Here is a 23,157-nt window from a genome sequence, read left to right on the forward strand (position 1 = left end):
CTAAAATAATATTTTACTTAATTTTCATATTTTACCTTAGTAAGCAGCAGATGTATTCTCCAGGCTGCTGATCTTGAAGTTGCTGTGAAACTCTCACCACCAATGAAATCAAAGCTCCATTATAAGTTTCTCGGTGTTGAATGAGGCGGAGCAGTTTTTTTTTTACTACCCCACCGAAAGGTCTTTTTAGCACTTTCTCAAATATTTCTTTTGCAGAAATGATTCACAATTTTTTATAAAATCTTGATTGGCTATCACAACATCAAAAGGTTTAGGTCTCCATTGAGCTTTAACCACTATTCGCACCTAACCCATTGGTACTTCTACAGCTGCTTTTATATTATAAATTATATTCTTACCACACTCCACGGAAGTATCCTCCAATAGGAAAAGTTACTTCCACTGTCTTCAGAGGTTTTAGTTCACTCACAGGATAATTAAGATAACTTGGAACAGTGTAATTCTTATTCTGGCCTGAATGTGAATCATAAAAAAATAAATGTGTTTGACTTTCTTGTCCAACAATTTTGTCGCACAGAGATTTCAAAAAAAGGTGCAGAACAACAGAATTCCATTTGACAGCTGATGAATGTTTACAGAGTAAACAACTGCCTTTTGTAATAGAGATAATTATTGTGGTACTTGGTAAGTACAAATTTCTCCTTCTTAAACATGTATTTCTCTTTCTGGAATAAAATGTTTCAGTTTTGACTTTATGAATCTTGTGATCAATGGTGATCTTATTAATTTCTTTCCAGGCTTGTTGCTTCATATCATTACCTAAATTTTCAGATACTCCTGCAGTCAGCACTTATCACAGAGAGTGTGCACTACATTGAATGGTATGCTGATTATTGTTCTACACATGTGACATGAAATGTCACAATTTGGGTACTTTTCCTGTAACGTATATATATGAACGTTCCTTTGGGAGATAAAATATCCTGATTTTGTCATTACTGCAATGACTTAATCTACGCTGAAATGAATCAGTATGATTATAAACTGCCTTTTCTCCTTCTTCCTTAACTTTCTATGGCCTATTTCCATGCTTACCCCTTCCATCACGAGGAGACACACACAACTTCATTAATCTTTTAACTGTCATTAATCACCACCTTGCTATTCCAAACACTGTCATGAAGGCTTTTCTCCATAGGAACTTTATATGTAATGGCATCACATTTTGTTCTCACTCTGTAGTTCAAACTACACCCTCAAAGCTGTGCATCATCATTCTGTCTTGATTGCCTTCTACAAACTAGAGGTAGTGTAATGAGGTCTGTCAGATGCAACGATCATTCATTCCAGTCTTCCAAATAATTAAATTTTCTTATAATATTGGATCTTGTTCAGCACTTACTTCATCAAACACCAACTTACAGTTGCTGTCTTCTCTTATTTCCCTTTTCTAACATAGTTAGAATCTGAAGATCTCCATCTTTTATCCTCAGACGAAGTACTTGTCATTAGGTGTAAATAATAAAGAATTATAACTGAAATGAATCGCTTACAGCTGCTGAATTACTAAACAGAATGTCTCAAACTATAGCAACAGTTTTTACTAGTACAACAATTCACAATGAAGGAAAATTCTCTGTTACTTGCTCTAACATTGATTGGCAACCCACAAGAAATCTAAAACTTGATACAGAAATTGAACAAAGCACATTTATTTCAAGTAGCAAGAGACATTAGCACATTCTTTCCCTGCATGCCTAATTTAAAACAGGTTATAGATCGTGGAGTATTCATATTATCAAACTGGTCAATTAACATTATTAAACAACACAGACTTCTACAACTCATAGACTACATAACTCATTTTTTTTTCAAAAGGTGGTCAAAGCTTGTTCTTTTCCTGTATTCTTCACTAGTTAGCTGAAGTTTCAAATAATATCTCAAAGAATCTATGGCCTCCTGTAAAAGAGACATGGCCATTTACACTAAAGAGCCAAAGAAACTGTTACACCTGCCTAATATCATGTAGGTGGCCTGCAAGTACGCACAAGTGCCGCAACACGACATGGCATGAACTTTACTAAAGTCTGAAGTAGTGCTGGAGGGAACTGACACCATGAATCCTGCAGGGCTGTCCACAAATTCATAAGAGTACGAGGGGGTGGAGATCTCTTCTGAACAGTACGTTGCAAGGCATCCCAGATACACTCAATAATGTTCATACCTGTGGAGTTTGGTGCCAGCAAAAGTGTTTAAACTCAGAAGAGTGTTCCTGGAACCACTCTGTACCAATTCTGGATGTGTGGGGTGTCGCACAGTCCTGTTGGAATTGCCCAAGTGCATCGGAATACACAATGGACATGAATGGATGCAGGTGATCAGACAGGATGTTTACGTACATGTCACCTGTCGGAGTCATATCTAAACACGTCAGGGATCCCATATCTATCCAATTGCAAATGCCCCTTACCATTACAGATCCTCCACCAGCTTCAACAGTCCTCTTCTGACATGCAGGGTCCATGGATTCATGAGGTTGTCTCCATACCCGTACATGTCCTCCCATTCGATACAATTTGAAACAAGACTTGTCCGACCAGGCAACAAGTTTCCCATCCCAAAATTCCAATGTCGATGTTGACGAGCCCAGGTGAGGCGTAAAGCTCTGTGTCATGCAGTCATCAAGGGTACACAAGTGGGCCTTCAGCTCTGAAAGCCCACATCGATGCTGTTTCATTGAATGGTTCACACACTGACACTTGTTGATGGCCTGGCATTGAAACCTGCAGCAATTTGCAGATGGGGTGCACTTTTGTCACGCTGAACAATTCTTCTCAGCCACTGTTGGTTTCGTTCTTGCTGGATCTTTTTCTGGGTGCAGCAATGTCAGAGATTTGATGTTTTACCAGATTCCTGACATTCATGGTACACTTGTGAAATGGTTTTGCTACCCTGGAGTTCCTGTGTCCCATCACTCATGTGCCAACTATAACACCACATTCAAAGTCACTTAAATCTCGATAACCCGCTATTGTAGCACCAGTAACTGATGTAACAACTGCGCCAGAAACTTGTCGTCTTATATAGGTGTTGCCAACTGCAGTGCTGTATTCTGCCTGTTTACGTATCACTGTATGTTAATATGCATGCCTATATTAGTTTCTTTGGTGCTTCAGTTTAATACTGAAGAAGGAAGGAAAGAAATGGAGGTACAATGTTGAGATTATTAGCAACATTTTTATGCATGTTACACTTGGAAAATGAAAAAATCCGTAAGTGATAACTCTTAAATTGCAAAAAAGCACAAATGTGACATAATGCTTATTCCTGTCATTGACAAGTTGATCAGAAATGGCAAAACAAAATCAAACAATAAATGTCTGAATGGAACCTATGCAGTGGAGGGGGAGGGGGGGGGGGGAGAACTGTTTCAGATTTATGGATGAGATCACTGACAAGTTTAACTATGGTTTAAGTAGTGTTAAAAATCATTTCTGTTCATAGAGGCAGGGATCAATCAAATGCTGAAAATTATAGATCAGTTACAGTCAGATCAGTCTTACATAAAACTGTGCAAATTGTTATAAGACAGACTAGGAAATTCTATTTTGAATATTCTGAAAGAGGCAAAGCAGCAAGTGAGCAGAGAAGAATTAGATATATGGTCCTTGACCTTCCAAAGGCATTGGACTATATTTGTCACAACAAAGTTGCTATGGTGTAGGGTATATACAGCAGACATTGCAAAATTATTTGTGGAAAATCAAGAGCTGTATTGGAAATAAAGTATAGTGCTCAAACTTTCAGGGTAGACACATCCCACTTCGAAATGAGCCTCAACAATTAATGAAGATGTGTCTGATTGTCACCTGCCATATGACCAATTGCCAGAAGTGATGGTCTTGGATGCCATTTCTTTTCAAAGCAGGATCCTTTTGATTGTTATCCATAGCACCATGACAGCACAACTGCACGTTGATGATTTTCTATGCTCCATTTTGTTGCCCTTCATGGCAAGCCATCCTGGGCTTGCATTTCAGCAAGGTGAAGCTCACCCCCACACAGCGAGAGTTTCTATTGCATGTCTTCTTTCCTGTCGAATCCTATGTTGGCCTGACCTGTTCTCAACTGAGAACATATGGAGCATTACAGGCAGGGCCTTCCTACCAGCTTGGGATTCTGACAATATAACGCACTGATTGGACGGCATTTCACACGATAACCCTCAGGAGGACATCCAACAATCTATCAATTAATGCCAAGCCGAATGACTGCTTGCATCAGAACCATAGGTGGGTCAATGTGTTGTAGACTTGCTCAGTCTGTGAGGCTCTTTCTCTTAAATAAATCATCCAGTTTTTCTGAAACTGTAATCATTTGTTTGTCTGTACATGTACATCATATCTAGCAGTTTCCATCCCATGTGGATAATTCTTTTGTGGTGCATTTTTTTTCTCTTGTAGTGTATAAAAAAAGAAAAGAGTATAAATTAACAATGATATCTTGGAACCAGTTGATGATTTTTTCATGTTTAGGGCAAATGAATGCAACAGCAATATGGACAGTAAAAGAATAAAAATAGCCAGAGAGCTTTCGGTGCACTAAATAAGATTTTCAACAAAAAAAACTTATGAAATATCTTAAAAGGAAAGTGAGAGCTAACTGATGTGTTGGTGGAATGTCTATGGCGAATGGATTAGTTTTGCATGTCATGTGACAGATATTACAGACCAGGCACTGCCTCATGGTCAAATGCATGAAAGACATGATTAGTTCATTCAATCGTGGGTGCCCAATGCATGAGATACTCCACTTCTGAGGTCAAGCTGGCAATGGGTTTTTTGGGTGCTACTGTATTACGAATGTACCATAACAAAAACTTGATGTCAAGGAGTCATCAGATCTATTTTACACCATAAGTGAAAGTTATGAGAGGAAGACCTACTAGCATAAAATGAGGTGGAAAGTATTGTGTTGACACTAGAGAATAGGTGGTCAGTAGCTTCATACATGGACTAGTCGTCAGATGTCATCTGAGTGACAAATTCATCAGGGTTGACTGTGAAGAGGAAATGCAAAAAAAAAAAAAAAAAAAAAACACCCCCCCCCCCCCAGATAATGTCCAGTGATGGTGATTTCTTTTTTCTGTACAAAAGGTATCCACATGAAATCAGTAGAAGGAATCATCTGTGACTTCCAAAGTGCTACCAGCAGTCCAGCTAGCAAAATGACTGTGTGTAATGAGTTAAAAAGAGTGGGGTACAATAGTCATGCAGCTCCTCATAACCCACACAATTCAGTAGCCAATGCTGAGTGACACTTAAGGTGGTATACAGAGCAATGCCACTGAACAGTGGATGACTGGAAATGAATCATCTGGAGAGAGGAGTCAACACTATAACCGTGGCAGATCAAAAGGACAGGTTTGGGTTCAGTGAATGCCTGGAAGATGTTACCTGTCATCATGCGTAGTGCAAAAAGTGAAGTACAGAGGAGGTAGTGTTATGGTATGGGGGTGTTTTTCATAGTCAGGATGGGGTCCCCTTAGGTGGAAAAATATGAACACCTTTTACAGCACTGTGTACTGCATAGAGTAGAGGAACTGCTCAGAGACAATGACTGACTGTATCAGCATGACAAATGCACCCTTTCATAAAGCAGCAGTGAGCCAGTGATTTGAGGATAACAACATCCCTGAAATGGACTGGCCTAATCAGAGTCCTGACCTGCATCCGGTGTAACACCTCTGTGATGAATTACATCATCAATTTCACTCCAGACCCCAGTGTCCCACATGCCTACCTTCTCTGGTATCAACTCTTGAGAAAGAGTGGGCGGCCATTCCTTCACAGACATTCAGAGACATCACTAAAAGTGTCCCCAACAAAGTTCAAGCCTTCATAAAATTGAAGGGTAGACACATCCCATATTAATGTACACTAATAGATGTCCATATACTTTTGATCAGATGATATGCTCCCAATTTTTGCGTATGTCAGGCTCTTGCAATGCTGTCCCATTTGGTACAAGTACTCACATGCCTGACTGACTGATTGTCCAAGCATCAGCTATTTGCCCACCACTGCCTGCAGGTGAGCACCCAATCTGGAATAGTCAGGCTTAAAACATCCGCAGATGACCTGTAACTTCAGCAACACCACTGTCCTCAAATTATGTATAATTGTTTGAGGAAAAATCCAGACATGGAGATACTTGTACAGCCACAGTCACATCTGGAACACAATCGTGTGAGATTTACACACCTTGCAACCAGGTTTGATCAAGTAATAAAGACTGCACATGGTGACAGAGCACTCCTGAATCAAGGTATGTTCTCCATACTTCTGGTGTCTCCTGGACTCAATGCCACAATATAGCTCCTGTCATCAGGAATCATCTCTAATTCAGTGTGTTCAATGCATTATACTTGTGTACGACAGTTGTAATTGTAAACAGATTCCATCAAATGCCATGTTGCTGTTAACTCTTTCCACATTTCAAACTTAACTGCTCTCTCCTACCACCATTTCTCCACACAAGCTCTCTTCTACCACCATTTCTCCACACAAGCTCTCTTCTACCACCATTTCTCTACACAAGCTCTCTTCTACCACCATTTCTCTACACAAGCTCTCTTCTACCACCATTTCTCTACACAAGCTCTCTTCTACCACCATTTCTCCACACAAGCTCTCTTCTACCACCATTTCTCTACACAAGCTCTCTTCTATCACCATTTCTCTACACAAGCTCTCTTCTATCACCATTTCCCTACAACGGGCCAACGAAACTTTGTGAGATCACAGTCAATATTACTTGCTTGAACTTGGTACACTTACTTGCATACGTGCACTTGAAAAACATCACTAAATACCTGGTTCAGCCTCTTAAAGCTGTGAACAAAATGCTATACACACCTTAATGCTAGGCATTACCTCGAATGTAGTGATGATTGATGCTGATGATCGATCTTTGCGAGATTAGCAAGCTCAGTAATGCACTAATCTAAGAGGAAATCTTGTCCGAAAATGATAGTTATGAAGCATAATAGATGGTCAGATAATGCTACCACCAGCGTACAGCAACAGTCTAGGAATAATCATCTGAATGATGTAATAAACTGATTTATTATGTACTTAGTTCACAATGTTTCAACCTTTATCAACATTTAAGTGGTCATGTGGCCAGCATGTTTGCCTAATTTGACTTGACTATTCTTTTATTCTTGGATCATGTGAAAAGTATTGTGCAACAAGCTCACACCACTTCAGAACTTAGGTGATGCCACTTTGAACAACTTTTGTGAATATAACACTTTTTGCAAGTTGTGCAGATAAAATTAATACAAAACGTTTCTACCTACATTTATATCATTGTCAGAAAACCAACAGCAGGTGCACTCGGTTGACATCTACAAACAATGATGTACTACTTTTGTGGAAGAGCCCAACAAGCCACTAATATTGTTGTAGTGTGGCAAAGTGTTTATGTGCTGAGTAATTATCTTTAGTACAAGCATTCAGACAAAATCATGCTCAACGGATTATCAATAATGGAAAAAAACATGAAAAGGTACGAAAGACTGAGAAGGCATTTGAACCTTATTTCTCTTGAATACAAGTCAATTTGTCTCATAAAGGGGGATTAACAGAAATCTCGTTTTGTGTATTTTCTTCAGCTTTCATAGGGAATTAATAATAATTTCTCTCTCTCTCTCTCTCTCTCTCTCTCTCTCTCTCTCTCTATTTTTCCTCAACAGATTAAAAGATATTCAGCAGGGTTTGTTTAAAGTTACTTGTTCACTGTTCTGCAATACCTTGCACCAGCCAAAATGCAGCCCCACTGTCAATGCTGCTCTCGCAAGGGGCGAGTTGCCTGATGTTTGTAAGCAGTTGGAATTTTTCCTCACTACTGTCAAATGATTGGCAGCTGCTGAGAATGTGTGTATTGAGCTCCCTAGAGTCCTGTATCTGTGGTGCCGGAACCAACAGTACCTAAAGTATTACCCTCTTGTGTGTATCCTGTCTCCTCTGCAGAAAATAGGATCTGTCAGTACTCATACGCTTGACTGTGAGTGGCGTTTCAATGGTAGATCTAGGTGTTCTGTACAAGTCGGCAGGGGACCAGGGGGGTTCAGGGTGTCGTACCGATCCTCTAACCAACAAATCTGAGGCACTGTCATTCACTGAATCTGAAACTAAGCCAGTGGGGGTCATTTCACCTGTTTTGTCTGGTGTCTGGAGGAGACATACAAAAAAGGGCAGGGGTCTATTAATTGTCGTCAATTCTAATGGACAGTGAATGATGGCATCCCTTAGAGAAATGGCAGCAAGGGACAAGACATCAGGTGCACTCAGTGTGTATGCCTGCTGGCCTCATTCAAGACGTTGATGAGGCGATTCCAGCAGTCACTGAGGCAATAAGGTGCAACCAACTGCAGATTGTGCCACATATTGGGACAAATGATGCCTATCGCCCAGGCTCAAAGGTCATACTTCGATCATTCCAGCGACTGGCATTGAAGGCTGAGAAGACCACCCTTACACAAGGAGTTTCAACGAAGCTCATAAATTGCAGCATTGTCCCCAGAACTAATCATGGCCCTTTGGTTCTGAGTTGTGTGGAAAGACTGAACCAGACTTTGAAGGTCCTGTGACGAGCTAAGCTGATACTTCCTGTGCCATAGGGTTGAGAACTGTATGGTCCCCCTAAATGATCCAAGTGTGAAATAAACAACATAGGCTGCTACCCAGGTAGCTGCCTGTGACTCTCCATTCAACACAGATAACGATATCTGTAGGAAACCCAGAAGTATCAGTGTAAGAGCAAAAGAAATGCCTCCAATGTATGATGTATTAAAATTTTTAGTAGCTAACTGCCAAAGCATTCGCAACAAAGTGCCAGAGTTTGAAGTGCTCTTGAAAAGCAATGACACTCACATAAGACTAGGTATAGAAACCGGGTTGAAACATGAAATTGACAGCAATGAGATGTTTTGGGAAAAGGTAAGCGTATATTGAAAGGATACGCTAATGCAGAATGAAGAGGGTGTAGTTGTCGCAGTAGACAAGAAGGTCAAATCCATCGAGACAAAAATTCAAGCTGCATGTGACATTTTTTGGGCAAGGCTCAGTATCAGGGATGGGCATAAACTGGTAACCGGATCCTTCTATCACCCACCACACTCGTCTCCTGATGTAACCAAAAACTTTGCACAAAACCACAGCTCACTTGTATGTACGTTCCTGAATCATACTGAAGTCATTGATGGAGACCTATCATCTAACAATCCACTGGAGAAATTAGAATTTTCTTAGTGGCGGGCGTGACAAGACATCCAGTGAAACTTTACCAAATGCCTACTCTGAACACCACCTCAAAAGATAGTTCAGAACTCCACTTCTGATGGAATTATATTAGCTCCAATGGCAACAAACACACCTGACATCTTTGAGGATGTCCACAACGAAACTGGTATCAGTGACCATGACGCGGTTGTGGCAACAACGATTACCAAAGTACAAAGGACAACTGAAACAAGCAGAAAGATATACATGTATGGCAAACTACATAAAAACTCAGTAGTGTCATATCTCAATGAGGAGCTTGAAACTTTCAGCATAGGCAAGGAGCATGTAGAGGAACTATGAGGCAAGTTTAAAAGAATAGTTTACCACACACTGGATAGATATGTACCCAGTAGAACAGTTCATAATACGCGCGATCCTCCATCGTATACACTCACAGTAAAGAAACTTCTAAAGAAGCAGAGGTGTAAAACAAAGCATAGGACTACAGGGTGCGTTCCAAAAGTAATGCAATTATTTTTTTTAAAGTAATTTATTGAACAGATTTGCACAAACACTTAAAATTCTTCAAAGTACTGTCCTTGGGCCTCTACACATTTTTTCCAGCGACTCTGCCATGACCGGTACGCGCCCTGGATGGCGTCTTCTGGGACCTCTCGCAAGGTCTTCGTCACGGCAGATTGGATCTCGTCTATGGACGAAAAACGGGTTCCTTTCAGGGCTGACTTAATCCTAGGAAACAAAAAGAAGTCAGCTGGGGCGAGGTCAGGACCATAGGGGGGGGGGGGGGCAGCGTTGGCACCTGGTGTTTGGCCAGGAACTCGCGGACTCGTAGCGCGTTGTGGCAAGGCGCGTTGTCGTGATGGAGTTGCCAGGTAGCGGAGATGTCCTTTCTCGTCCTGACGACCCTTTTGCAGAGTCTTTCCAGCACATCCACGTAGTAGGCAGCGTTACCTGTCTGTCCTTGAGGAACAAACTCCTTATGGACCACTCCTTTGCTGTCGAAAAAGACAATGAGCATTGTTTTCACTTTTGATTTGCTCATTCTTACCTTTTTGGGCTTAAAGGCCTTTAACCACCTCCACTTGTGAGTAGGACAGAGCAGAGTCCCCGTAAGCCTCACGAATCATTTTGTTAGTCTCCTCAAAAGATTTGTTCAGTTTAGCACAAAACTTAATCGCGTAACGTTGCTCGATCCCATTTTTTCCGTGACACGGTCGGCGCGCAGAGGTTTACAATAACAGACGTCCTGCCGCTTCCACAGCTCGGAGAGCACTGAAACCGGTTTCGCGGCAAAGCTTAGCGTCCCCCCCACCTACTCCATGTGGCCCGCTCCCACTCCGACTACTAGGAGCGGCGCGGGAAATTCAATTGCATTACTTTCGGAATGTACCCTGTATAAACAGATGCTGAATGAAACACGTTTGGCTGTTAAGAGAGCAATGCGTGATGCCTTCAATGACTAGCCCAAAGAAATTCTGGGCGTACGTAAAGACTATTAGTAGCATCAAAATTAGTCTCCAGTCCTTAAGAAATGAGACAAAAACTGAAATTGAGGTTAGGAAAGCAAAAGCTGAAATGCTTAACTCTGTTTTTAATTAATTAATTAGTTTTTTAAAAAGAGAGAGAGAGGAGAATTGCCCCAAAGTAATCCTCGTACCACTGAAAAGATGAATAAAATCAGTATTAGTTTTTTTTTTTTTGTGGTTTTAGGGCGCACAACTACAATGGTCATTAGCGCCCTGACTAATTTAGGAATGTACCGCGAGACACAAGGTTAAAACAGCAACTAAAAGGGACAACACTATAAAAGACGTATTAACAGACATAGGATTAAAAAACTACAGCATAATCAAACGTCTTTAGACAGGTGTGTCAAGTTAATAAAACGAAGAACACGAGCAGCAGCTCCTGGGTCATCCGCTAAAATGGCATCCAGAGTACATGGCAGGCCAAGATCAAGAAGCAGCGTAGTAAAATCCGGACAGGACGTTAAAATGTGGCGGACCGTTAGCAATTGCCCACATGGACAGAACGGCGCCGGCGCTGCCGTCAGCAGATGGCGATGGCTGAACTAGCAGTGTCCAATTCATAGCCGGGCCAAAACGACCTCCTCCCGCCGAGAAGGACGTGAGGACGTCCAAGCTACGGGAAGAGGTTTCAAGGCTCGAAGCTTGTTGTCCCTAAGTGCAGCACAATCGGCATGCCACAACAATAAAATGCGCCACCAAATGATCGTGCTACAATCTGATGAAGGGACACAACAAGAAGCCGTCCGAGGCTGGAGGACCGGAGCCTTGGCCGTGGCATCTGCAGCTTCGTTCCCAGCGATACCGACATGGCCAGGAACCCACATAAAGCTAAATGGAGACCTGTCGTCCACCAGCTGCTGAAGACAGCGTTGGATCCGGTGCACGAAAGGGTGAACTGGATACAGATTACTGAGGCTCTGGATGGCACTCAGAGAATCTGAGCAGATGACATAAGCAGAATGTCGGTGGCGGCAGACGTAAAGAACAGCCTGGTAGAGGGCAAAGAGCTCAGCTGTGAAGACCGAACAATGGCCATGTAGCCGGTATTTGAAACTTTGTGCACCGACAATAAAAGAACACCCAACCCCGTCATTGGTCTTAGAGCCATCTGTATAAATGAAGGTCATATTAATGAACTTCGAACGAAGTTCGACAAAACGGGAGTGGTATACTGAACCGGGGGTAACCTCCTTTGGGAGCAAGCAGAGGTCAAGGTGAACGCGAACCTGAGCCTGGAGCCAAGGTGGCATGTGGCTCTCGCCCACTCTAAAGGTTGCACGGAGTGAAAAATCAAGGTGTTGAAGGAGGCGACGAAAGCGAACTCCAGGGGGTAGCAGGGCAGAGACATACAACCCGTATTGACGGTCGAGAGAGTCGTCATAAAAGGAAAGATACGATGGGTGGTCGGGCATTGACAGAAGCCGACAGGCGTAACGACAAAGCAGCACATCGCGCCGGTAGGTGAGTGGCAATTCACCGACTTCAGCATGAAGACTCTCGACGGGACTAGTATAAAACACTCCGATCGCAAGCCGTAAACCCCGATGTTGTATGGAGTTGAGGCGGCATAAGATGGACGGCCGTGCAGAGGAGTATACAAAGCACCCATAATCCAGCTTGGAGCGGACGATCGACCGATATAGGCGAAGTAGGATGGTTCGATCCGCTCCCCACGACGTGCCACTGAGAACACTGAGGACATTTAGAGAACGGGTACAACAGGCAGCCAAATATGACACATGTGGAGACCAACTAAGTTTCCTGTCAAATGTAAGACCTAAAAATTTTGTTGTCTCCACGAATGGGAGAGCAACAGGGCCGAGTCGTAAGGACGGTGGGAGAAACTCTTTGTAGTGCCAGAAGTTAATACAGACCGTTTTCTCGGCAGAAAAACGGAAGCCACTGGCGACACTCCAGGAGTAAAGACGGTCAAGAGAACGCTGAAGAGAGCGTTCTAGGAAACATGTACGCTGCGCGCTGCAATAGATGGTAAAATCGTCCACGAAAAGGGAGCCTGGAACATCATCTGGGAGGCAAACCATTATTGGATTGATCGCTATGGCCAAGAGAGCGACGCTCATAACGGAGCCCTGTGGCACCCCATTTTCCTGGCGAAAGGTGTCTGACAGGACAGAACCCACACGTACCCTGAACTGTCGATCCATTAAAAAGGAACGAATAAAAAGAGGGAGGCGACCGCGAAAGCTCCATGTATGCACGGTGCGGAGTATGCCCGCCCTCCAACAGGTGTCGTAAGTCTTCTCCAAATCAAAGAACACAGCCGCGGTCGGGCGCTACCGCAAGAAGTTATTCATAATGAAGGTCGACAGGGTAACCAGATGGTCAACAGCAGAGCGGCGCCTACAAAATGCACATTGTACATTGGTAAGTAGGCATCGAGATTCGAGCAGCCAAACCAACCGAGAGTTAACCATTCACTCCATCACCTTACAGACACAGCTGGTAAGCGAGATGGGTCGATAACTGGAAGGCAAGTGCTTGTCCTTCCCCGGCTTAGGAATCGGTACAACAATAGACTCGCGCCAGCATGCGGGAACATGTCCCTCAATCCAGATGCGATTGTAAGTACGAAGAAGGAAACCTTTACCCGTAGGAGAAAGGTTCTTCAGCATCTGAATATGAATAGAATCAGGCCCCGGAGCGGAGGACCGTAACCGGGCAAGTGCATTTTCGAGTTCCCGCATGGTGAATGGGGCATTGTAGTTTTCACAATTCGAGAAGTGGAAATTAGGTGGCCGAGCCTCCTCTGCCTGTTTTCGGGGGAGGAAGGCAGGGGGGTAATGAGTGGAGCTCGAAACCTCTGCGAAAAAGCGGCCGAAGACATTGGAGACATCCTCAGAGGCCACAAGGACGTCATTCGCGACCGTCAAGCCAGAAACTGGTGAGTGGATCTTAGTGCCTGATAGCCGGTGCAGGCTACCCCAGACAACAGAAGGAGTAAAACTGTTGAAGGTGCTTGTGAAAGCAGCCCAGCTGGCTTTCTTTAAAAATACGACGACACTGTGCACGTAATCGTTTGTAATTGATACAATTCGCCACTGTAGGGTGGCGTTTAAAGGTGCATAAAGCACATCGACGAGCATGTAAGGCGTCTTTACATGCTGCGGTCCACCAGGGGACCGGTACGCGGCGTGGAGAAGAAGTAGTGTGAGGGATGGAATATTCAGCAGCAGTGAGAATGACTTCCATGAGATGTGCGGCCTGACTATCGCAGCTTGTGAAGGTTTGATCCTGAAAGGTCGCACTGGAAGTGAAGAGCCCCCAGTCTGCTTTGGAGATGTTCCAACTAGTTGAGCATGGAGAGGGGGTATGATGCAGGAGATGGATAACACACGGGAAGTGGTCGCTCGAATATGTATCAGAAAGCGCATACCACTCAAACCGGCGTGCAAGTTGGGTAGTACATACAGAGAGGTCTAAATGGGAATAGGTGTGAGAGGTGTCAAAGGAAAGTAGGGGCGCCAGTATTGAGGCAGACAAGATTGAGCTGGTTGAAAACGTCTGCTAACAGGGAGCCCCTCGAACAGGATGCTGGAGAGCCCCAAAGAGGATGGTGAGCATTGAAGTCTCCAGTTAACAAAAATGGTGCAGGGAGCTGAGCAATAATTTGCAGCATGTCTGCCCTGGTAACGGCAGACGACGATGGAGTGTAAACGGTACAGAGGAAAAATGTAAAATTGGGGAGAGTAATGCGGACGGCAACTGCCTGCAGGCCGGTGTGCAATGTGATGGGATCATAGTAGATATCATCCCGGACCAGCAACATAACCCCTCCATGAGCTGGAATACCTGCCACAGGGGTAAGTCAAAACGCTCAGAGGTGTAGTGTGCCAAGGCAATTTGATTGCATGGGCGTAGCTTCGTTTCCTGGAGGGCTACGACTAGCGAACGGTGCGAGCGGAGCAGCAATTTCAAGTCCTCTCGGTTGGAACGAATGCTGCGAATATTCCAGTGAATAAGTGCCATCATGAGAAGAAGAAGATGCAAGAAGGGGTCATCTAGAAGGCCGCTGAGGGCCCGGCTTCAAACGAGCACTGCCGCCGCTAGCAGGAGGCGGACAGTCATCGTCCATTTGTTCTATAGGTTCATCGGCCATCTTGTGAAGATGGCCAGAAGGGGGAGCTTCCTCCGCTGGTGAACGGCCAGATGTTCGGCTACCAGCAGTGCGGCCAGGCGAAACGGATGACGATCTGGGGCGGCAACCGCTGGGGGGCGCAGGAGGAGAAATGCGCCATGGCGGGGAAGGAGAACTGTGCTTCCTATGAGCCTTCTTGGAATGCCGTTTTGCGGAAGGATTGGTCGATGGCTGAGGGTTCGAGGTACGTAGAAGGTCTGCACGAGGCGGTTCTTTCTTGAAGGCCCGTGCTTCTGACTTCTGGGGCTTCGTCCTGGCAGAAGCTGATAAAAGTGCTTGTGTCGGAGGGGCGACGGGAGGAGACGTTTACCGGGCGATCTTAGCACTGGCCGAACGGACGACCATAGTGCTGAAGGTCAGATCGCATGCCTGCGTCGCCACCTCCCTGGTAGTCCGAGGAGAGGCGAGGACAGTACTGTACTTCCCCACTGGGAGCAACATGGGCTTCCTGCTAGCGAATAGCTTGCGAGCAGCCGAGGTGGAGACTTTCTCTTTGACCCGAATTTCTTGGATACAGCGTTCTTCCTTGTAGACGGGACAGTAGGGAGAGGATGCTGCATGGTCACCGCGACAGTTCACACAACGAGGAGACGGAGGTGGACAGTCACCCTCATGGGTATCCCTGCCACAAGTCACACATGTAGCCGCATTGGAACAAGAATGGCGAGTGTGATTGAAACGCTGACACTGGTAGCAGCGCGTAGGTGTCGGGACATAGGGGCGAACAGAAATAACCTCGTAGCCCGCCTTGATGCGTGACGGCAGCTGAACACTGTCAAAGGTCAAGAAAAGTGTCCGGGTCCGTACAAGGTCATTGTTGACCTTTTTCATGACCCTATGGACAGCCGTCACGCCCTGTTCAGCGAGCAAAGACTGAATCTCCTCGTCAGTCAATCCGTCGAGTGATCTAGTATAGGCCACTCCACGAGACGAATTCAAAGTGCGTTGAGCCTCCACCCAGACAAGGAACGTGTACAGGAGTGTGGCCCGAAGCAGTTTTAGTGCCTGAAAGGCGCTCTCAGTTTCTAGTAACAAGGTACCATTACGCAACCTGGTACAAGACTTGACAGATCCGGCTATGGCATCTATGCCCTTCTGGATAACGAAAGGGTTGACAGAGCAAAAATCCTTTCCGTCCTCAGATCAAGAAACTACGAGGAACTGTGGGGCAGGCGGTAGTACTTTTGTCACTGGTGGCTGGTCAAGTTTCCGTTTGTGGGCAGAAGTCGAGAGAGAAGAAGAAGAGAAATCCATTGCGGAGGAATCCCCCATGATTGCCAGCGTCTCCGATGGTGCGCTCCTTCCTCGAGGGGACCCTCTCAGAGGGCACTCCCGCCTTAGGTGATTGTTCACAACTCAGGTCACACCTCACGAGAAACGGATGGAGGGGCCAATCGGCATGTTAGGAAGATGTCAGCTCAGGCAATCACCCCTCCCTGGGCCTGGCCTTTACCAGGGGGTACGTGCGTGCCTTACTTGTCTACCCAGGGCGGGGAATTACGCGTTACCCCGTCACCGGCTACGCGTGTGAACGCGTGGGTCGGCCTTCAGGCACACACAGGGAGGAAGGAAGAAGAGGAAAAAAAAGGAGAGAGAGAAAGAAAGGACATACTGTCTCAAATGCCGAAGCGGAGACCAGAGAAGGAGAAGGAGGCAAGGAGAAGGAGGCAATGAGAAGGAGGCAATGAGAAGGAGGCAAGGAGAAGAGTAAGTAAGACAGTGAGATGGAGAAGAACAAAGAAAGGAACCAACCAAAGGAAGGAAGAAACCAGAAGAAGTGAAAAACCAAAATGAACGCAAATATAGATCGTGAAACCGTCCGTCTCCGGACGCAGGCGCTAACTACCCCCTTGAGGGGGAGGGACTCCTTTTAGTCGCCTCTTACAACAGGCAGGAATACCTCGGGCCTATTCTAACCCCCGGACCCGCAGGGGGGAGTATTAGTGTGAATGGTGTTAAGAAACAGCAGAAATCATTAAAACTGAACAAAATTCCAGGGTCTGAAGGAACCCCTATCAAGAGTCTACACTGAATTTGCTGCTGCTTTGGGCTCACTTCTAACTACAGTGTATTGTAGGTCCCTTGGACAAAAAACCGTGCCAAGTAGCTGGAATAAACCAAAGGCAGTCGGGTAGATGCAGCACTTCTTATTGTCAAAAGTACAATCAAATGGTGTATGAAGTGAAATTTGTAACTGGATCAAGAACTTTTGGTAGAAAGGACACAGCATATTATCTAAGATGAAGTCATCATCAGATGTAGAAGTAACTTCGGGTGTGGCCCATGGAAATGTGTTAGGGCCACTGTTGTTCATGTTGTATATTAATGAACTTGCAGACAATTTTAATAGTAAGATCAGATTCTTTGCAGATGATGCAGTTATCTGAAATGAAGCACAATTTGAAAAAAGCTGCATACATATTCAACCAGATCTTGATAAGATGATATACTGGTGCAAAGATTGGCAACTTCCTTTAAATGTTCAGAAATGTAAATCATGGCTGGAATCCGCAAACTCTTACAACTACAACTTGTGAAACGCACTCTATAATATTCCTCAAGTGTGTGGGACCCGTACCAAATAGGACTAATGGTGGATATTGAACATATACAAAGAAGGGCAGCATGAACTGTCACAGGTTTCTTTGACAAGTGGGACAGTGTCACAGGTATGCTGAAGAAACTGAACTGGCAAACTCTTCAAGACAGATGTAACACGAGAAGTCTACCAACAAAGTTTCAAGAACCAGCTTTAAATGAGGACTCTACGAATATAGTACAACCTCCTAGGTATTGCTCACATAAGGATCTTGACGACAAGATTAGAATAATTACAGCATGCAGAAAGGCATTCAAACAACCATCTTCTTGTGCTCTGTATATGACCGGAACAGGAAAAACCCTAATAACTGGTACAATGAGACATATCCTCCTTCATGCACTTCGCATTGGTTTGTAGACTACAGATGTAGACAGTAACATGGTGACAGCCTGACAGTATAGCCAAGCAAAAAAGGGTTAATTTTAAGATCTTGTTGATATCATTCAACAGGGAATACTAACCCAGCTAGCCAACATCAAGGTATGACTTACGATCCCACCGTTCAGCATTTGGCTGTAGTATTTTCATACAAAATGATATTACATTTAAACACATATTATTATTATTATTATTATTATTATTATTATTATTTCTTTCTTATCTCAGACGTTATGTCTGGTCAAAAGTAGAAAGTGACGCGGACCTTGATCAAGCGTGACTTCCTTTTAACTGTACAGTATATGTTATATTGCATTTAGGAACTTTCGGGTAATTGAACATGTATCAATAATCACGGATTTCTGTAGTTGTATATATAAGTTTGGATTAGCTGTATTGCATTGATGTACTGGTGGATATTGTGTGGTATGACTCCTGTAGTTGATAGTATAATTGGTATAATGTCAACTTTATCCTGATGCCACATATCCTTGACTTCCTCAGCCAGTTGGATGTATTTTTCAATTTTTTCTCCTGTTTTCTTTTGTATATTTGTTGTATTGGGTATGATATTTCGATTAGTTGTGTTTATTTCTTCTTTTTATTGGTGAATATTATGTCAGGTTTGTTATGTGGTGGTGGTTTATCTGTTATAATGGTTCTGTTCCAGTATAATTTGTATTCATCATTCTCCAGTACATTTTGTGGTGCATACTTGTATGTGGGAACGTGTTGTTTTATTAGTTTATGTTGTATGGAAAGTTGTTGATGTATTATTTTTGCTACATTGTCATGTCTTATGGGGTATTCCGTATTTGCTAGTTTTGTACATCCGCTTGTGATGTGATCTACTGTTTCTATTTGTTGTTTGCAAAGTCTGCATTTATCTGTTGTGGTATTGGGATCTTTAATAATATGACTGCTGTAATATTTGGTGTTTATTGTTTGATCCTGTATTGCAATCATGAATCCTTCCACATCACTGTATATATTGCCTTTTCTTAGCCATGTGTTGGATGCATCTTGATCGATGTGTGGCTGTGTAGATGATACGGGTGCTTGCCATGTAGTGTTTTCTTTTTCCAATTTACTTTCTTCGTATCTGTTGATGTTATGTGATCTAAAGGGTTGTAGAACTGGTTATGAAATTGCAGTGGTGTAGCCGATGTATTTATATGAGTGATTGCTTTGTGTATTTTGCTAGTTTCTGCTCGTTCTAGAAAGAATTTTCTTAAATTGTCTACCTGTCCATAATGTAGGTTTTTTATGTCGATAAATCCCCTTCCTCCTTCCTTTCTGCTTATGTGAATCTTTCTGTTGCTGAATGTATGTGATGTATTCTATATTTGTGGCATTGTGATCGTGTAAGTGTATTGAGTGCTTCTAGGTCTGTGTTACTCCATTTCACTACTCCAAATGAGTAGGTCAATATTGGTATAGCATAAGTATTTATAGCTTTTGTCTTGTTTCTTGCTGTCAATTCTGTTTTCAGTATTTTTGTTAGTCTTTGTCTATATTTTTCTTTTAGTCCTCCTTTAATATTTGTATTATCTATTCCTATTTTTTGTCTGTATCCTAGATACTTATAGGCATCTGTTTTTTCCATCGCTTCTATGCAGCCGCTGTGGTTATCCAATATGTAATCTTCTTGTTTAGTGTGTTTTTCCTTGACTATGCTATTTTCTTACATTTGTCTGTTCCAAAAGAAATATTTATATCATTGCTGAATACTTCTGTTACCTTCAGTAATTGGTTGAGTTGTTGATTTGTTGCTGCCAGTAGTTTTAGACCATTCATGTATAGCAAATGTGTGATTTTGTGTGGGTATGTTCCAGTAATATTGTATCCATGATTTGTATTATTTAGCATGTTGGATAGTGGGTTCAGAGCAAGGCAGAACCAGAAAGGACTTAATGAGTCTCCTTGGTATATTCCACATTTAACCTATATTGGTTGTGATGTGATATTATTTAAATTTGTTTGGATATTAAGTGTGGTTTTCCAATTTTTCATTACTATGTTTAGGAACTGTATCAATTTAGGATCTACTTTGTATATTTCCAATATTTGTAGTAACCATGAGTGGGGTACACTATCAAAAGCTTTTCGGTAATCAATGTAAGCGTAGTGTAGCGACCTTTGTTTAGTTTTAGCTTGATATGTTACCTCTGCATCTATTATCAGTTGCTCTTTACATCCCCGTGCTCCTTTGCAACAGCCTTTTTGTTCTTAATTTATAATTTTGTTCTGTGTTGTATGTTTCATTAATTTCTGTGTAATGACTGAAGTTAGTATTTTGTATATTGTTGGTAGGCATGTTAAATGTATCTGTTAAATAATTTAGTTAGATGTGAATGTGTTGAGGTGAACTTCTTTAGCCAGAAATTTGCTATTTTATCTTTTCCAGGGGCTTTCCAATTGTGAGTAGAATTAATTGCTTTGGTGACTTCATGTTGCAAAATTATCACTTCAGGCATTTGTGGTATCATCTTGTATGTGTCTGTTTCTATCCACCGTGCATGCCTGTTATGTTGCACCGGGTTTGACCATATGTTGTTCCAGAAGTGTTCCATGTCTGTTATGTTCAGTGGATTGTCTATTTTAATGTGTGTGTTATCTATTGTCTGGTAAAATTTCTTTTGGTTTGTGTTGAATGTTTGGTTTTGTTTCCTTCTATTTTCACTTTTTTTTGTATCTTCTAAGTCGTTTGGCCAATGCTTGTAATTTCTGCTTCTTTTCATCTAATTGCTCTATCGCTTCTTGTTGTGAGATTTTACCTAACCTTTTTCGTTTTTTTTTCCCCCTGACATTTGATGTCTTATAAATTGTTTTAGCTGTCCAATGTCTTTTCTCAGTTTTTCTATTCTGATCTGTAGCCTGTGTTGCCAAGCTGGTTTTGTGGGTTTCTTCGGTGTGTTGGTTGGTTCTGATCTCTGCCTAGTGTATATATTTAGTGTAGTGAGTGCTCCTATATAAACCAGTAGTTGTAAATCTTCCATAGTTGTGATTTCATTTATTTTGTTGTGTATGATTGTGTTGATAGTTTTTATTGTTGTTTCGACTTGTGGGTTATTTGGCGGTCTATGCTAGAATGGCCTAATGTCTGTATTTGTGTCTTTTTATTCTGAAATTTTCAGCTGAAATTTTTCTTCTATGTCTAACATGTGTGTCACTTCGTGTTCTATTTGTACTTGTTCTGGTGGCAGTCTTAAGGTTTCGTTTTCCTCTGATTGTTTAATTGATGTGTGTTGTTCTTTGTTTGTTTGCTCTTGGATGTTTGAGTCCATTACTGTATTTTCTTCTTCTTCTTCTTCGAATTGCACATTATTTTGTTCCAGTATTTGTTGTACTTGTTGTTTGATGTTTTCTAATTCTGACTGGGGTATCCTGTTATTTTTGATTATTACACAGATCTGATCAGCTAGTTGTTGTTCTGTTAAAAAATTTAATTCTGGGTGTCTGGTAATAAATGTTGTGTATACTTGTGATCTGTATGCAGTTGTGTTGGTTCCCAGGTTTGTTGCTTGGTAATAACAGAACATGAGGTGTTGATTGACTTCATCTGACCATCTCATCCTCTGTCTTTGCTTTCTTTCTAGGGTGGTTGCAGGAAGCATATCCTGCAAAACACCTCTATTTGGATTTAAATCATTTTCCAGTTGGCTAGCAGTGTCGTTACCATTGTGGGCGGGCATAGGGTTCAAGCATCGTCCCCGACCATGACGGCGCTTCTGAGGCTTATTTAGTTGTGTCCTGAAGCAACTAATCACACTAAAAGGCGGGTTAGCCCTATTAGTGGTTTGTTCTTTTCGTCGCCTTTTACGACTGGCAGAACATACCGAGGGCCTATTCTTTTATCATCATCATCATTACTGTGATTCTTTTATTATTAATTTATTATTATTATCATCATCATCATCATTATTATTACTGTGATCTTCAGAAATACGACTGGTTTGATGCAGATTTCCTCTATTGTACAAACCTCTTCATGTCTATATGACTATCACAACCTACATCCATCTGAACTTGCATGCTGTAGTTAAGCCTTGGCCTCACTTGGAAATTTTTACCCTCTGCTCATCTCTCTATTACCAAATTAATTATTTCTACGCCTCAAAATGTGCATTATCGAAACTTCCTTTTTCTCACTCAAGAGCCTCTACTCTCTTCTTGTCTGAACTGTTAATCAATCGTGTTTCACTTGTGTACAACACTACACTCAAGACCAATACTTTTATAAAAACTTCTTAACTCTCATATTTATATTAAATTTTTAACAAATGTATCTTGTTCAGAAATAATTTTCTACATAATGGCTTCCTGCATTTTATGCCCTCTCTACTACGACTATCTCCAAATTCCAAAACACTTTAGCTATTTTAAGTAACAAATTCCCTAATCTAATCCCCTTTGCACCATTTGATTTAATTAGGATGCTCTCCACTTCCCCTTTTGCTGACTTTCATCTTATAACCTCTTTTCAATACACTATCAACAGTATCCACAGCTTTTGGAAGTTGTTTACCATTTCTAACAATTATAAGTCAAAGGCAAACCATAATGTTTTGAATTCTCCTCCTTCAACTTTCCAAAATGGCTCTTTGTTTTTCTTTGTTGCTTGCTCTAGGGGCAGATTGAGTAACATGAAGGATAGGCTGATTCTGTACTCCTTTTTGAATTACTGCCTGCCTTTAACATATTTCAACTCTTAACTGCAGTGTGCTTTCCATAATAGCTGTAGATTAACTTTATCTCTGGTAACTTCAAAAGTTCAAAGACTGCATTTCAACTAACACTGTCAAAAGCTTTCCTTAGACATAAGTTAACACAAAGGTAATATTCACCATACAGAGATGATGAGCCAGATTCACGTAAGCACTACTCGAAAACACATCACCACTGTATCTGACTTGTGATTATTACATCCTGGACTTTCCATTGTTTAACACAAAGGTAGTACTTGAATGTTCTGATGATTCCCTTTGAGAGTTTCAAGTCTTCCAAACAATGCTATTTGACACAACCCATGATTAAAAGTGATATTGGTAAATCATTTAAGACCATTATGTTCATGATCAATGAGTGCCACAAAAGACATCTACATATACACCAAGTGCTGGGCAGAGGGTTCATAGAACCACTTTCAGACTGTTTTTAACATTCCACTATCGGACTGCATGTGGGAAAAATGGACACCTAAATCTTTGTATGCAACCT

General features: G+C 42.3%; 1 protein-coding gene across 7 annotated transcripts in view; it reads right to left on the reverse strand.

The window, feature by feature from the left end:
- The window catches only part of LOC126365975 (guanine nucleotide-binding protein subunit beta-5), a 180,606-nt gene that overhangs the window by 153,596 nt on the left and 3,853 nt on the right, over positions 1-23,157 (reverse strand). Inside the window, exon 1 of one of the 7 annotated variants that reach the window (XR_007566282.1) lies at positions 36-13,088. The exons of 5 other annotated variants lie outside the window; for them this stretch is intronic. The gene's annotated coding sequence lies outside the window, so the exon portion shown is untranslated. Of the gene's footprint in view, positions 1-35; positions 13,089-23,157 lie in introns of those variants that run through there. One more of the 7 variants, XM_050008779.1, reaches the window with a different exon arrangement.

This window comes from Schistocerca gregaria, chromosome 4 (genome assembly GCF_023897955.1).
Source record: "Schistocerca gregaria isolate iqSchGreg1 chromosome 4, iqSchGreg1.2, whole genome shotgun sequence".
Lineage (NCBI taxonomy): Eukaryota > Metazoa > Arthropoda > Insecta > Orthoptera > Acrididae > Schistocerca > Schistocerca gregaria.